Source organism: Podarcis filfolensis (assembly GCF_964270895.1).
Source record: "Podarcis filfolensis genome assembly, chromosome: 7".
Lineage (NCBI taxonomy): Eukaryota > Metazoa > Chordata > Lepidosauria > Squamata > Lacertidae > Podarcis > Podarcis filfolensis.
In genome coordinates this window covers 58395887-58408354 of record NC_139603.1, presented here as the reverse complement: position 1 = coordinate 58408354, position 12468 = coordinate 58395887, and the positions used below count along the sequence as shown (strand labels likewise).

The window sequence follows — 12468 nt, the reverse complement described above, 5'->3', positions numbered from 1 at the left end:
ATTTTGATTGCCAAGAAAAGTAATGGTTACAGTTTCAGTCTTCTGCGCAATTACCTGACAATAAGCCTCACTGAATACAGTTGGACTTGTTTCTGACTAACCATTTTCCAGATACATATCCAATTTAGTTGCAAGATTTAATTCTGTCCCCAAATAGAAGAAAAAGTACAGCTGTAGGTGATGTCCATCATTAGTAAAATTCAGGGTGAATTTGTTGAAATCAGTGGACTTAAGTTACTTGATGTTCCACTGATGTTCATTTTGTCTTTTCTGAATATGACTTAATGGTGGATATCACCCAATATTTTTTGCTAACTGCATATACATGTAATTCCTGTGAGATTTTATTGTGGCCCTTGTACAGTGGTAATTGTTTAATAAACTTTCCCACTTTCCCAATGTAGGTTCAATTAATGACCTTTGAACTACATTGCTTGTAGCTCTGAAAACTGGAATTATTTCGTTTGCTCTTATTAATCATTAATGAAACCCTTTACAGCTCTTGAAAAGCTCTGAGAGTTTACATTAGTTTTTAAGAGCTAAAGCTTCTCTTACTAATTAGCTTCCTAAGCCAATTAGAAGATTCATTTTACACTAGTCAAAGCAGTTTCATAGTGTGTTTAGCTTTTACCAAAGGTCGTATATAGTTTGCAAGAAAGTCAGATGTTTCTGTTTCTCCTTCCTCTATATACCGTATTTTTCGCCCTATAGGACGCACTTTTTCCCCTCCAAAAATGAAGGGGAAATGTGTGTGCGTCCTATGGGGCGAATGCAGGCTTTCGCTGAAGCCTGGAGAGCGAGAGGGGTCGGTGCGCACCGACCCCTCTCGCTCTCCAGGCTTCAGGAAGCTCTGTGCAACCCTCGGGAGACCGGCGCCACTTCGCGCCCGCCTCCCGATGGCTGCGCAGAGCTGCCTGCAGTCCCGGAGGGAGCGCAGCTCTGTGCAGCCATCCGGAGCGGGGCACGAAGTCGCGCCCGCTTCCCGATGGCTGCGCAGAGCTGCCTGCAGTCCCGGGGCAAGCGCAGCTCTGCGCAGCCATCCAGAGCGGGGCGCGAAGTCGCGCCTGCCTCCCGATGGCTGCGCAGAGCTGCCTGCAGTCCCGGGGTGAGCGCAGCTCTGCGCAGCCATCCGGAGCGGGGCGGCACTTCGCGCCCACCTCCCGATGGCTGTGCAGAGCTGCCTGCATTCCGAAGCCTGGGGAGACCGGCGCGACTTACCGCTGGCCTCCCTAGGCTTGCGGATAGCAGGCTGTTCTCGGGGCTGGGAATGGGGGAAGCTCAGGCTTCCCCCGCGCCAGCCCCGCGCCTGGGGGGGAAATAATTTTTTTTCTTTATTTCCCCCCCCCCCAAAAAAACCTAGGTGCGTCCTATGGGGCGGTGCGCCCTATAGGGCGAAAAATACGGTAATTCTCATTCAGCTGTTTTGAAACTGAAAAATGCACACTCATCAGAAGCAAAGTGCATGTGAAAATATAATCATTTTTAGTGTCCACATGTTTCCATCCTCCAGTTTGTTGCAATTCTCCCCCCTCCTGCAACACCATTAGGACAAGCAGTCAGTAGTTGTTGGGTACTCAGTAGTCAATTTTGTTTGTCAGATTGAGCTCTAGTTTAGAAGAAACAGTGGTTTGTGAACAAGCAGTGTGCTGGTTCATGCTGCTTATATGTTTCCACTTTGGTTCATGCTGCTTAAAGGCATCCATTTTCTGCTCCTGCTGTAGCTGTACTTTGCATGAAACATGCCAGAGCATGGCTTGCCATGCTTCTGAACCCGGCCTTGTGGTTCCCTTCTTCCTAACAAACTATGAGTGGTAAGCCAAGGTAAAACATTAGCTTTGTGATAGGCTAAAAGCTTGCCAGAATAATTTACAAAGTCTTCACTAACTGGTGGAAAACATCCAAAGAGTAAGCCAACTATGCTTCATGGGGTGCAGTGTTCCATAATACTGAGGAATCCACTCAAAAGGCCTTCTCTTGTTCCAAGCTACTATGCTTCCACCATCAATGGGACACAGAAAGGGCCTCTTCACTTAATCTTCATGAGTGAGCAAGTTGTTACAGGATGTGGTGGATGGCAGCTATTTAGGATTTTAAAGGTAATCATAAACACTAAATTGTGCCTGGAGACAGATTGGCAACCCGTGCCAAGATAGAATAGGTGTCATATTGCCCATGAATGAGAACCTCCTAATATCCTTGCTATTGCATTCTGGATCAACTGAAGACTTGTGCTCTTTAACTACATCTTACCTCCTTAGGAGATTAACTGCTGCAGTATCCTAAACTGGGCAAAAGCACTCCTGGCCACCAATTGAATAACCATACTGCAAGGTATACAATCCAACGTACCACAGTTTTCGCTCCATAAGACGAACGTGACCATTAGACGCACATAGTTTTTAGAAGGGGAATGCAAGGGAAAAAAAATAAAGGGAGTGCTGAGCAGAGCATGTATGCATCCCAGGCTCTGCTCAGCGCTCCCTTTCACTAGCCATGTGGAGCATGTGTGTGGTTCTTGCAGGCTTTTCCCCAGGAGGGAGAAGGGCTGCCCATCACTGACGGGCTGCCCTTCTCCCTCCTCGGGGGGAAAAGCCCCCAAGAACCGCACACATGCTCCACATGGCTAGTGAAAGGGAGTGTGGCTCTTGGGGACTTTTCTGGGAGGTGGGGGAAGGGACTGAGGGGCTGCCCTCTGTCCCTTCCCCCACCTCCCACAAAAGCCAGCAAGAGCCGCACTCTCTTTAAAGGGTGTGCGGCTTTTGCGTGCTTTTCTATGAGGAGGGAGAAGGGACTGACGTGGCCAGTCAGTCCCTTCTCCCTCTTGGGGAAAAGCCCGCAAGAGCCGCGCCTCCTTCCTGAGCAGGAGCACCTTTGCTTTCTTTTGATTAAGCTTCAGTTTATTAGTTTTCATCATCAAGCCCATTCCTGCCTCCAGGAACTGATTGAAAACATCAACAGCTTCCTTGGTATTGGATAAAAAGAAGAAATGAGCTGCTTGTATAATGACAAGATACTCCAAATCCCTAGATGATCTCTCCCAGAAGTACCATGTAGATGTTAAACACTATGGGGGACATCATTGACCCCCACTATGGAGGACCACACATCGATGACCAAGGAATAACATCATGTTTTGAAAGAGGCTCCTGAGGAAGGCCTGCAACCAGCATAAGAGAGTCCCACTTTCCACTGATATAAGTATTTTTAAAATAACAGATGCTTGCTCCAGTCTTCCACAGGTGTAGCATCTGTGTATGAAGGATTAATTATAGGGCATAGTTGCCCTGTTCTCTCCACTCCCCTTGCATTAACAGTGAGTCTGTAAGCAATATACCAGGCCTTTGCAGGAAGGCCTGTTTGTGCCTCCATCATATTGGAATTTGACAGAATGTGGGGACTGTGCTGTTGTGTTCTGATCCACAATTCTGTTCCTCGACTAAGCAGAAATACAAGCCGGGGGGGGCTGCGGCGGGGGGAGATATTGGAGACATGCACAGACATGCCCTATCTACTACCATCATACACCCAGTGCAGGGTGCATTGCGCAAACCAACCAATACTTTGGGTCTTGGAGGAGCAGAATGGGAATTGCAAAGTGAAAATTCTAATCAAGAAGTCTGAACAGGTGTGTGTGAAGTCAAGAGTACTACTTGAAAGGAGGCAGAAGTAGGAATGAGGGTGGACTAGTTTAGATCAAGAAAGAAAAGGCAAGTTCTCCGCCCCTTGCAGTTCTGTAGTTGGCTAGCCATGCAACTGGTGGCCAGGATGTGTAAGTTGGCTGTCATAAGATGGGTTGACAGTGCATTTGCACAAAGCTTGCACAAGTAGTTCAGACCTCTAATTTGTAATCTACATATGCTGGATAAAACAGCATGCAAATGTTCCAAGTATAGCCCCTGGAGTCTTTAGGCAAAAGGCTCACTGATAATAGTGCTGGGGATGACTATGACTTCAGACCTTGGGAAACCCCTGTCAGGATTAGATTGATTGGTTAATTTTATTATTAATTACAAGCATTTGTGAATCACGCTTCCACTCAAATGCATGAGATGTGCAACAAAATTCTAAAACAAAATATTTGGCGGTTCTGTATGTCTCCACACACATCTGCTTACTGTTTAATTCTTGAGGCTTACACCTGTGTGTTGCTCCTGTAGTGCCAACATTCCCTGGAATAATAAAATTGTAGAATTGGAAGCGACCCTGAGCATCATCCAACCACCTGCAACATAGGAATGTGCAGCTGACCCAAATCGGGATCGAACCTGCAACCTTGGTGTGATCAGCACTACCATCTGAGCTTGCAGCCCTTGGCTTCTGCAAATAGATTGCCTCTGCCATCAGTAGAGAGGTGCTCCTCCTACACCAGCAGGGGACCCATTTCCTTGATACATGGAATGTAGTATCAAATTATAGCCAAGAAATAAAGCTGTACTGTACTTTGGGTTTATAAAGAGTCATGCGTACTGCCAAAGTCTTCTGTACGTGCCTTCTTTTGTTTTCTTTATAAGGATATTCACGAAACAGAATGAGTGGGAACTTGTGGCAGTCTTCATTGTCACGTTTACCCTTTTGGACCTTCCCACTAATGCAAATGACGCTCACTGGAAACAGTATCTTCTAAAGTTACTGATAAGCGACCAGCACTGCATTTTTGTTGTATGTTTTGGGGATACTCTCCAAAATGAATTACATTCCCAGGACTTTGAAGACTTGCTTAGCAGAAAAAACAAGTGAATGCAATTTTTAAAAAAATTAAAAATTAAAGTTGGATTGTTTGAAAGAGAACATAGGGCTTCTTAAAATTCAGCCCAATTTTAATTGTAACTTTTTTAAAGAATGATTAGGCACAAAATTTCTAGGATTGCCCATACTTTTCCTTGTCTGGGTTTACGTAAGTAATTATACTCATGAGCTGACTCAGTTGCTTGAAGATGCCCTTTCACCATATATAGAAGCAAGCAGCTGGCAAAGTCCTTTTTCTCTACTCATTTTATCTTTTAAGTTAGCTGCTAATTTTAAATACAAAGAAATATAAATTGCTCTGAAAATGAGATGTCCTGCTAACCTTACTGGGAGTGATACATTAAACTGCACGTCCTGCACAGGTTCTTTAGTGTTAGAAGTCAGTAGTTGCTCACATAGACCCAATGTTGTTGTTGTTTTGTTGTTGTTATTTCTTGTCTTGTATTTCTGTTTGTACAAACTAGGATGGATTCCGATGACCATCAGTTTTTCACATGATGAACCTGGTTGGCTGAAATTTGAATCATGAGTTTAGTAACCGAGTCTGCTTGTTAGTTGCTTTCGCTGAGGGAAACTTCGTATGTTTTAAACTTCATTTGTGAAAATTGTATTGTGAAGTATTCAAGCAGTTGCTGCAACCCTAACCATGTCTGCTGAAAAGTAAGTCCCATTGAATTCAATGTGACTTACTCCCCAGTAAGTGAAGTCAAGATTGCAGCCTTAGTTTCTATATTAGTTTTGCATTTTGTCTTATTTGGGCAGAGCTTAAGGCAGCATACAATGGCGTTCCACTTCATTTTCAGAACAGGGAGGTTAGGCACAGAGTTCTCATCCCAAGGTCCTCCTGTTAGGTTTGTGGCTGAGTGGGCTTTTGACACCACTGCTTTTTTAGGATAAGAAATTATTATTGGTATGTTCTTATTACATTCAGCAGTTTTAGCTGCAATCAGCATGTGTTTAGTGTGTTTTGTGGCTGAATTTATGTACATAAACTGAGCATAAAATAACTCCCTATCATACCTACTGTTCTCAGCAATTCTTGCCTGTAGTGTGGTGAGACATGATTGTGCTGGCTATATGGCTGTGGCTTACTGCCAAATATGAGCGAGGTCATCCAGGATTATGGCGCTGCACAGAATGCCTTTTGCCTACTCATGAGGCTGCTTTGGCAGATAACTGCACACTCAAAAAAAAAAAAAATCAGCCCAAGAATACTCCTCTGTGTTTGGGTTTCCTCCATTTCTCTGAGCTAAAGCAATGCTATCTAAGCAGAAATGGAGTGCTCCTGTTTTGGTTACAACTTGGGCAAAATACTCTTTTGACAGCTGCCTCATATACCTCTGAGGAATCTGATAGTCAAGCTTTAGCCTGAGGGTGGCATTTCTCCCACAGCAAGGCTCAGTGACTATTGAAATTGGTTAAAATCCAATTTATACATACTTAGTGATGTGAAAAGATTCATTAATTGTCTCTGTCTGAGTCAGAAAGGATAAGTGTGTTCATAGCTTTCTGGCTCACTATGATGAATTTGTTTTTTGTTTTTTTGAGCTGTTTAATGTGCTTTACTTATTTGCAGCATTTATACCTCTTGCCCTTTGGGTAAAAAGGCTGTCAGAGTAGCTTACAGAAAATCAGTCCCAAGACTGTCCCTGCTCTCTGACTTGCAATAGGACATACTAGAAAAAAGAGATGGTAGAGAGGAGAGAAAAGCAAGCTCAAGCACAATTTCTTAAAGTTTCATTTATTACAGTACCATACAATGTCTTTGGTGGTTCTGGGTGTCTTGGCCTTGACAAAGAGCAGTCTGTCCCCTGAAGTAGCCCTACCCAACTCAACACATCAGATCCACGACCAAAGCAGATGACAAAGTCCAGACTGGGAGGACAAGGCAACTCCTGTCATATAGTCCTTTCTTCAGACAGCTGACTTAATGGAAATTAGAATACTCACATGAGGTAGCTTGATGGTGGCTTACTCTAAAACTTGTGCATTAAGGTATAATTTATCCCTCCAGGGTATACTTACCTGTCCCCCAGGAAAAATCTTGTGGTTTTTGGCCAGTGTTTCAGAATGTGTTGTGTTCTCATTTTGTATTTTTATGTTGTGAACCACCCTATGATCTTTGGGTGAAGGGTGGTATACAAATTTTAAGAACAGCATATAGTGGTTTTCAATCAGTGTCTACCTCATAATTTATGCAGTGGTACCTCTGGTTAAATACACTTCAGGTTACATACGCTTCAGGTTACAAACACTGCTAACCCAGAAATAGTACCTCAGGTTAAGAACTTTGCTTCAGGATGAGAACAGAAATCGTGCTCTGGCGGCACGGTGGCAGCAGGAGGCCCCATTAGCTAAAGTGGTGCTTCAGGTTAAGAACAGTTTCAGGTTAAGAACGGACCTCCGGAATGAATTAAGTACTTAACCCAAGGTACCACTATATTTATGTTGTGGTGCCTATTGAATTGGTGGTATATTTCAGTAATGGGGAACCCCTGGCCTTCTGGATGCTGTTTAGCTCCAGCTAAAATCATCCCTCACCATTAGCCATGCTTGCAGGAGCTTCTGCAGCAGGGCGTCCATCAACACCTCAAGAGCTACATGTTCCCCATTTACTAAATCAATGAAGATAGCAACTTTTCAACTAGGAATACAACATCAAAGTTAGTTAGAAGTGAGTGTTCCAGTTTGTTCTTTGGAACCCAAAAGTCCGACGGGGCTTCCATGGCTTCCGATTGGCTGCAGGAGCTTCCAGTCTGGACAGGGATAGCCAAACCTCTGTGGCCCATGCTCTGGTAACCTCTAAGTTGGATTACTGCAAAATATTATGCATGGAGCTGCCTCTGAAGACCGTTCGGTAACTTCAGCTGGTGCAAAATTTGATGGCCAAGTTGCTCACCAGAGCATGATTATTTGAGCATATAACACCGATCCTGGCCCGACTACACAGGCTGCCAGTTAATTTATGGGCCCAGTTCAAAGTGCTGGTGCTGATCCATAAAGGCTTACACTAATCAGGACATTAATGCCTTAAGAACTGCCCCCGCCATACGAACTGACCTGGAACCTGTGCTTGTCATCTAAGGCCCTTCTCCATGTTAATGATAATAATTATTAATAATAATTAATAATATAAATTTGTATGCCACACATCTGACTGGGTTTCCCCAGCCACTCTGGGCAGCTCCCAACAGAATATTAAAAACGCAACAAAGCACCAGACATTAAAAACTTCCCTAAACAGGGCTGCCTTCAGATGTTTCCTCTCCCTGAGGAGGTTCCTGGGGTGACAATACAAGAACAGGCGCTTTCTGTGGTGGCTCCCTGTCTGTGGAATGCTCTCATCAGAGAAGCTTGCCTAGTAATTTAATATAAATATCATATATAAAAAGAGAGAAGCTTGCCTGGCACCATCATTACATATAGGTGCCAGGTGAAAGCATTCCTCTTTACCCAGGCCTTTTGCCATTACATAACATATAGCCTGTTAAATTGGGGGGCGGGGGCAGAGAGAGACTGTTATTCATTATTTTATTATGCTGTGTATTTTGTTTTTATTATTATGCTGCGTAAATTATGTTCTTAATGTTGTACACTTCCCTGGGATCTTTGGATAAAGGGCAGTTTCTAAATAAGAAATACATTAATAATAGCATTTACTTATTTAACAGTTAATTGAATGTAGCTTGTAGAGCAGCAGTAGATCTCTGCGTGTAGATGTACACACACATACACAGCTACCTGTGTCCACATTTCATAACCCAGCTTCTCTTTATTCCTTTACCTGGGACATTTTTAGCGTAAGAATAGTTTCTAACAGGAATCTATATGTTAATTCCTGCCCAGTGTACCAAGAAAGAAAGAATGGAGTATTTTCTGTATGTATGTCTATTCTGGAAATGTAATAATCAGACAAGAGGGAAATAGAATCCACTGTATCTTGAACTTTTTCCTTCCATTTTATTTTCATTTATATTCACGCTCAGGTGATACGGATTGTGAATATGGTTCAAATTTTACTAGGATTTATTTATGTTGCATCCCTGTCGTCTAATTGCAAAATGGCCTTGCGTCCTAGTTTCAGGGTAGTGGCTCTAGCCTATAATTGTTGCTGTTTGCTGCTTTGGGTGGGGTGAGAGAAATGTTGTTATACTCAATCTTGTTGGACAGCATTCTCTGGTTCCAGAGAAGGACTCCCTTAGTCTTTTTCTTCAACTTGCATTTCTCCTTAGAGTTGTATCCCCTCCCACAGTGTCCCAATTCTTAGTAATAATTTGGCCTGAATTCTGTTACAACTTGGACTCTGAGGGGAGCTGGCTATTCAAATATCAGTGCAGCGTTATCAACAGTGAGCAAATTCCACCTATTTGAATTATTCATTAGCTTGATCGAAACATCTTTTTACATCTTGGCTCCCACCCCTCCCCAGTTGACTGCTTAACACTGTTTTCTTTAATTCTTAAATCATTTGTCTTGTTTTCCTCCTTGATTGTGTAAATAAAAGGTTTTAAGATTTTGATTGTGCCTAGTTTTGATTCTGCACAACCATGTTCTGGAACTGAAAGTGATGAGCAATTTTCCAGGCCAATGTGCCTTGCACTACAGCTTCATTTCTCTTCTTTCTTCATAGATTTCCTAACCCCAGGAAAAGAGAGAGAGGTCATGCAGATCTGTGTTTGCTTTTGACTTGAACATTTTTCTTTTTCTTTCGTAAGTGTAGTGGTTTAATATTCATGCTTTTTCCTCCAAAACTAAAACAAGTGGCACACAATTTATTCCCAGAGGTGAGTTTAAACCTGTTTGTTACCTTTTTGTTCTATAGTAAATATCTTCAGAGTTGGATCTAAGTTTGAACTAGGTCAGGAAAATGACGACTGCTTTTTTGCTTATACAAAGTCTGGTCTCCTGAAATGTTTTTCTGTTCTTAGGCAAACAAAACTGGTGCACAAGTTCTCTTGCTTCGAAATTTATGTGAAAGTATAGAGAGCAAAGTGAGGAGTACTGGGTTGTTTCAGGAATATAATGGAATCATGAGGTTATTGTGAAAAGTGTCATTGTGGAATTGTTTTTAGATTCATTTGTGGTTTGAAGTAAGCAAAAATAGCTTCACTATTTTGGATTTCATTTTCAATGAAATATTTATAGTAAATGTTTATCTGGGTCAAGCATCAGCTTTATGATGTGAAACGTGACATCACCAGATATGCAGTTTGCTCTCTTATTAATACTTTCAGTGCTTCCTGACCAGTGAGTTTTCCTGTCAAGCTGCAAGGCAATTCTTGTTAGCTGTTCAGTTTTTTTTAGTACTGTTGGGTATGTGGATATGCAGATCACATTTCCTGTCAACTGTTTTTCCTTTGAGAAGTGTTTTGTTTAACCTTTCCCTAGTGGCAAAAATACCATTTGTGCTCTATCATGTTGCTGGTTGCAAGTTCCATACACTCTACATCTTGAATGGGGCAATAAAACATGAACTTGTTCAATGCTATACTTTGTGGTTTAAAACAAAACTGAAAATGCTTCTAGCATGATTACCCACATGTTGTCCTTTAATCTAGTAACCTCTAAAGATGCAAAAGTTAATTTGAGATAATATAAATCAATGGCTTCTTCAACTTCAACTTGGTGTTGACGAAGGCATTGGGTTTTTTTTCTAGTGGTTGATTGTACAATTCCCTTTGTAGTTCTCTGAAAAAATAGGCTTCATGCTAAGGTGCTGCTGCTAACAGATTGCAAGCTATTGCTACATAGTCCGCCTACACAAGGCTTTTGGTATCGGAATTATTACAGGACAGGTTTTGACGCCCAGCCTGCCTCTGGTCCCAGTAGACCTAACAAGTGAAAATGATATTCTGATTTTACTTTCCTTAACATAAATACAACACAGTCTGCATAATTGAGTACATAATCCTGGGGTGTATTGGTGGCCCCCTCTCTATTCTTGTGATAATAAGCAATATAAATGCATATACTAGAGAATTCTATATGTGTTCATTTCTTTGTCCCTTTAAAGATGGAGCAGAGAATAAGTGTTGCTAAGACAGAGGGGAAGAATTTGGGCTGGCTGTGACACTGGCTAGTGTTGATGGTTAAACTATGCTGCCAAATTCTGAGGTTGCCAACTGCCATGATGCCCCCCCCTTGCAATACTGGTGTGGAGTACTTGCCCTACTTTAGAAAGTAGTGAACAATATCATGTGACTTAATCACTGGCTATTATATATTACATTATTAATATCTGAACAAACCATGCTAATTACTATTTGACCTGAATTAGGAACTCTCTAGCCATTTCTTTAGCTCTTTTCTATCACACGGAGATTGCACTGAGTCTGTCAAATTGCATAGAGAGTGTTGACAGCATTTTTACTTTGTGGCGTTTTGCTGGCTTACATTTGAAGATTGTGATGATGAACAAATAGGTACCATGAACTCTACAAAAGCAAAGAGTCAAAAAACCGAGGAAGATCTGAAAGCTGACATTTCAGCCTCCTCTTGCAGCGTGGGTCTTGTGTACTTCAGAATATTTACATAGTATGAGCATTCCTAAATGTTTGAATCCATATGCATTCCTTTCCTGTGCGACGTGTTCTATTTTTATATTATTATTTTTTGCAGTAATACAGTTTCTTTTAATTTGTAAATTTTACTTGGATCAGCATGCAATATGGTAATGCTGAGATATACAATGTGTGCATTAGTACTCTTCTCCAGGTTGTGTACTTCAACAGTTCAGTTTTTTCCTTTAGAATATATTCTGGAGAGGTCTTTAAGGAGCTGTTTGAAAACAATACTAATATTATTTTATCAATCCATTGTGGTACAAATGACTCTTAGAATTCATTCAGATATAATGTGAACAGCACTCTCTCCAACTGGGATTTCTAACAACTGATATTCAGAGGCATGCTGACCCTGACATCAGTAGTTTTGTGGCAGTGCTCTACACTGCATGACCCATTTAATTGTGAATGTTTGCCTGGATGAGCACATAGATGAACTTGGGGGCACTGCAAGTATTCCATGACCATTTAGGAACTTTATGCATAGTCAGTAGATTGTCTGGTAGAGAATGGCACACCAATTACTTGGGGTTCCTGTTCTGTGTGCCACAGATACATAGAGGATCATGGGAGTTAACTTGGATTGAGTAATTATCTGCAAGGAGAATGCATGTAGTTGCTCACATTCTCATGATCATTAATACATCCACACAACTTACTAGTGAGAGTGATGTTCACTACCACCTGTGATATTCTGTGGAAATAGATGATTTGTTTTAAAACAGTTGTGGTCCCTTTGTTATCTGGATTCTTATGACATTTATTTGTGCCATTGGCTGTTGCAGACAGGAGTGGAAAAGGTGGAGTGTAATAATGTCAGGATGTATGTAGGTTTTTGGCACAGTCCTGTGTTTTATACACAACACTTAGTTTTACCCGCTGGTTCATAAACATAGACCATCATTGATTTAGAAAATAAAAGATTCATCATACTCAAATGAAGTTGGCTTGCTGGTGGCTGCTTGCATTGAAGACGCATCTGCAGTGAGCAGGGATTTCCCCCCCACTACCCCCCACCCCATAGGATGATTTACCTGGAAACAATATTGCCATTCCATAGACCTTTCAGTTTGTGAGAATGTAACTGAGTTAACAATTGTTTTTAAAGAAAGCATAGCAAGTAATTTTTACAAAGATCTGTTCTAAACTGTACCTGACA

The 12468-nt window shown here is 41.8% G+C and overlaps 1 protein-coding gene across 25 annotated transcripts in view; it reads left to right on the top strand.

The window, feature by feature from the left end:
- NCOA2 (nuclear receptor coactivator 2) overlaps positions 1-12468 on the top strand; it is a 125636-nt gene that overhangs the window by 25935 nt on the left and 87233 nt on the right. For 6 of the 25 annotated variants that reach the window (XM_083623185.1, XM_083623180.1, XM_083623190.1 and 3 more), the window contains exon 3: positions 9377-9530. The exons of the other annotated variants lie outside the window; for them this stretch is intronic. The gene's annotated coding sequence lies outside the window, so the exon portion shown is untranslated. The remainder of the gene's footprint in view (positions 1-9376; positions 9531-12468) is intronic. 25 annotated transcript variants of the gene reach the window in all.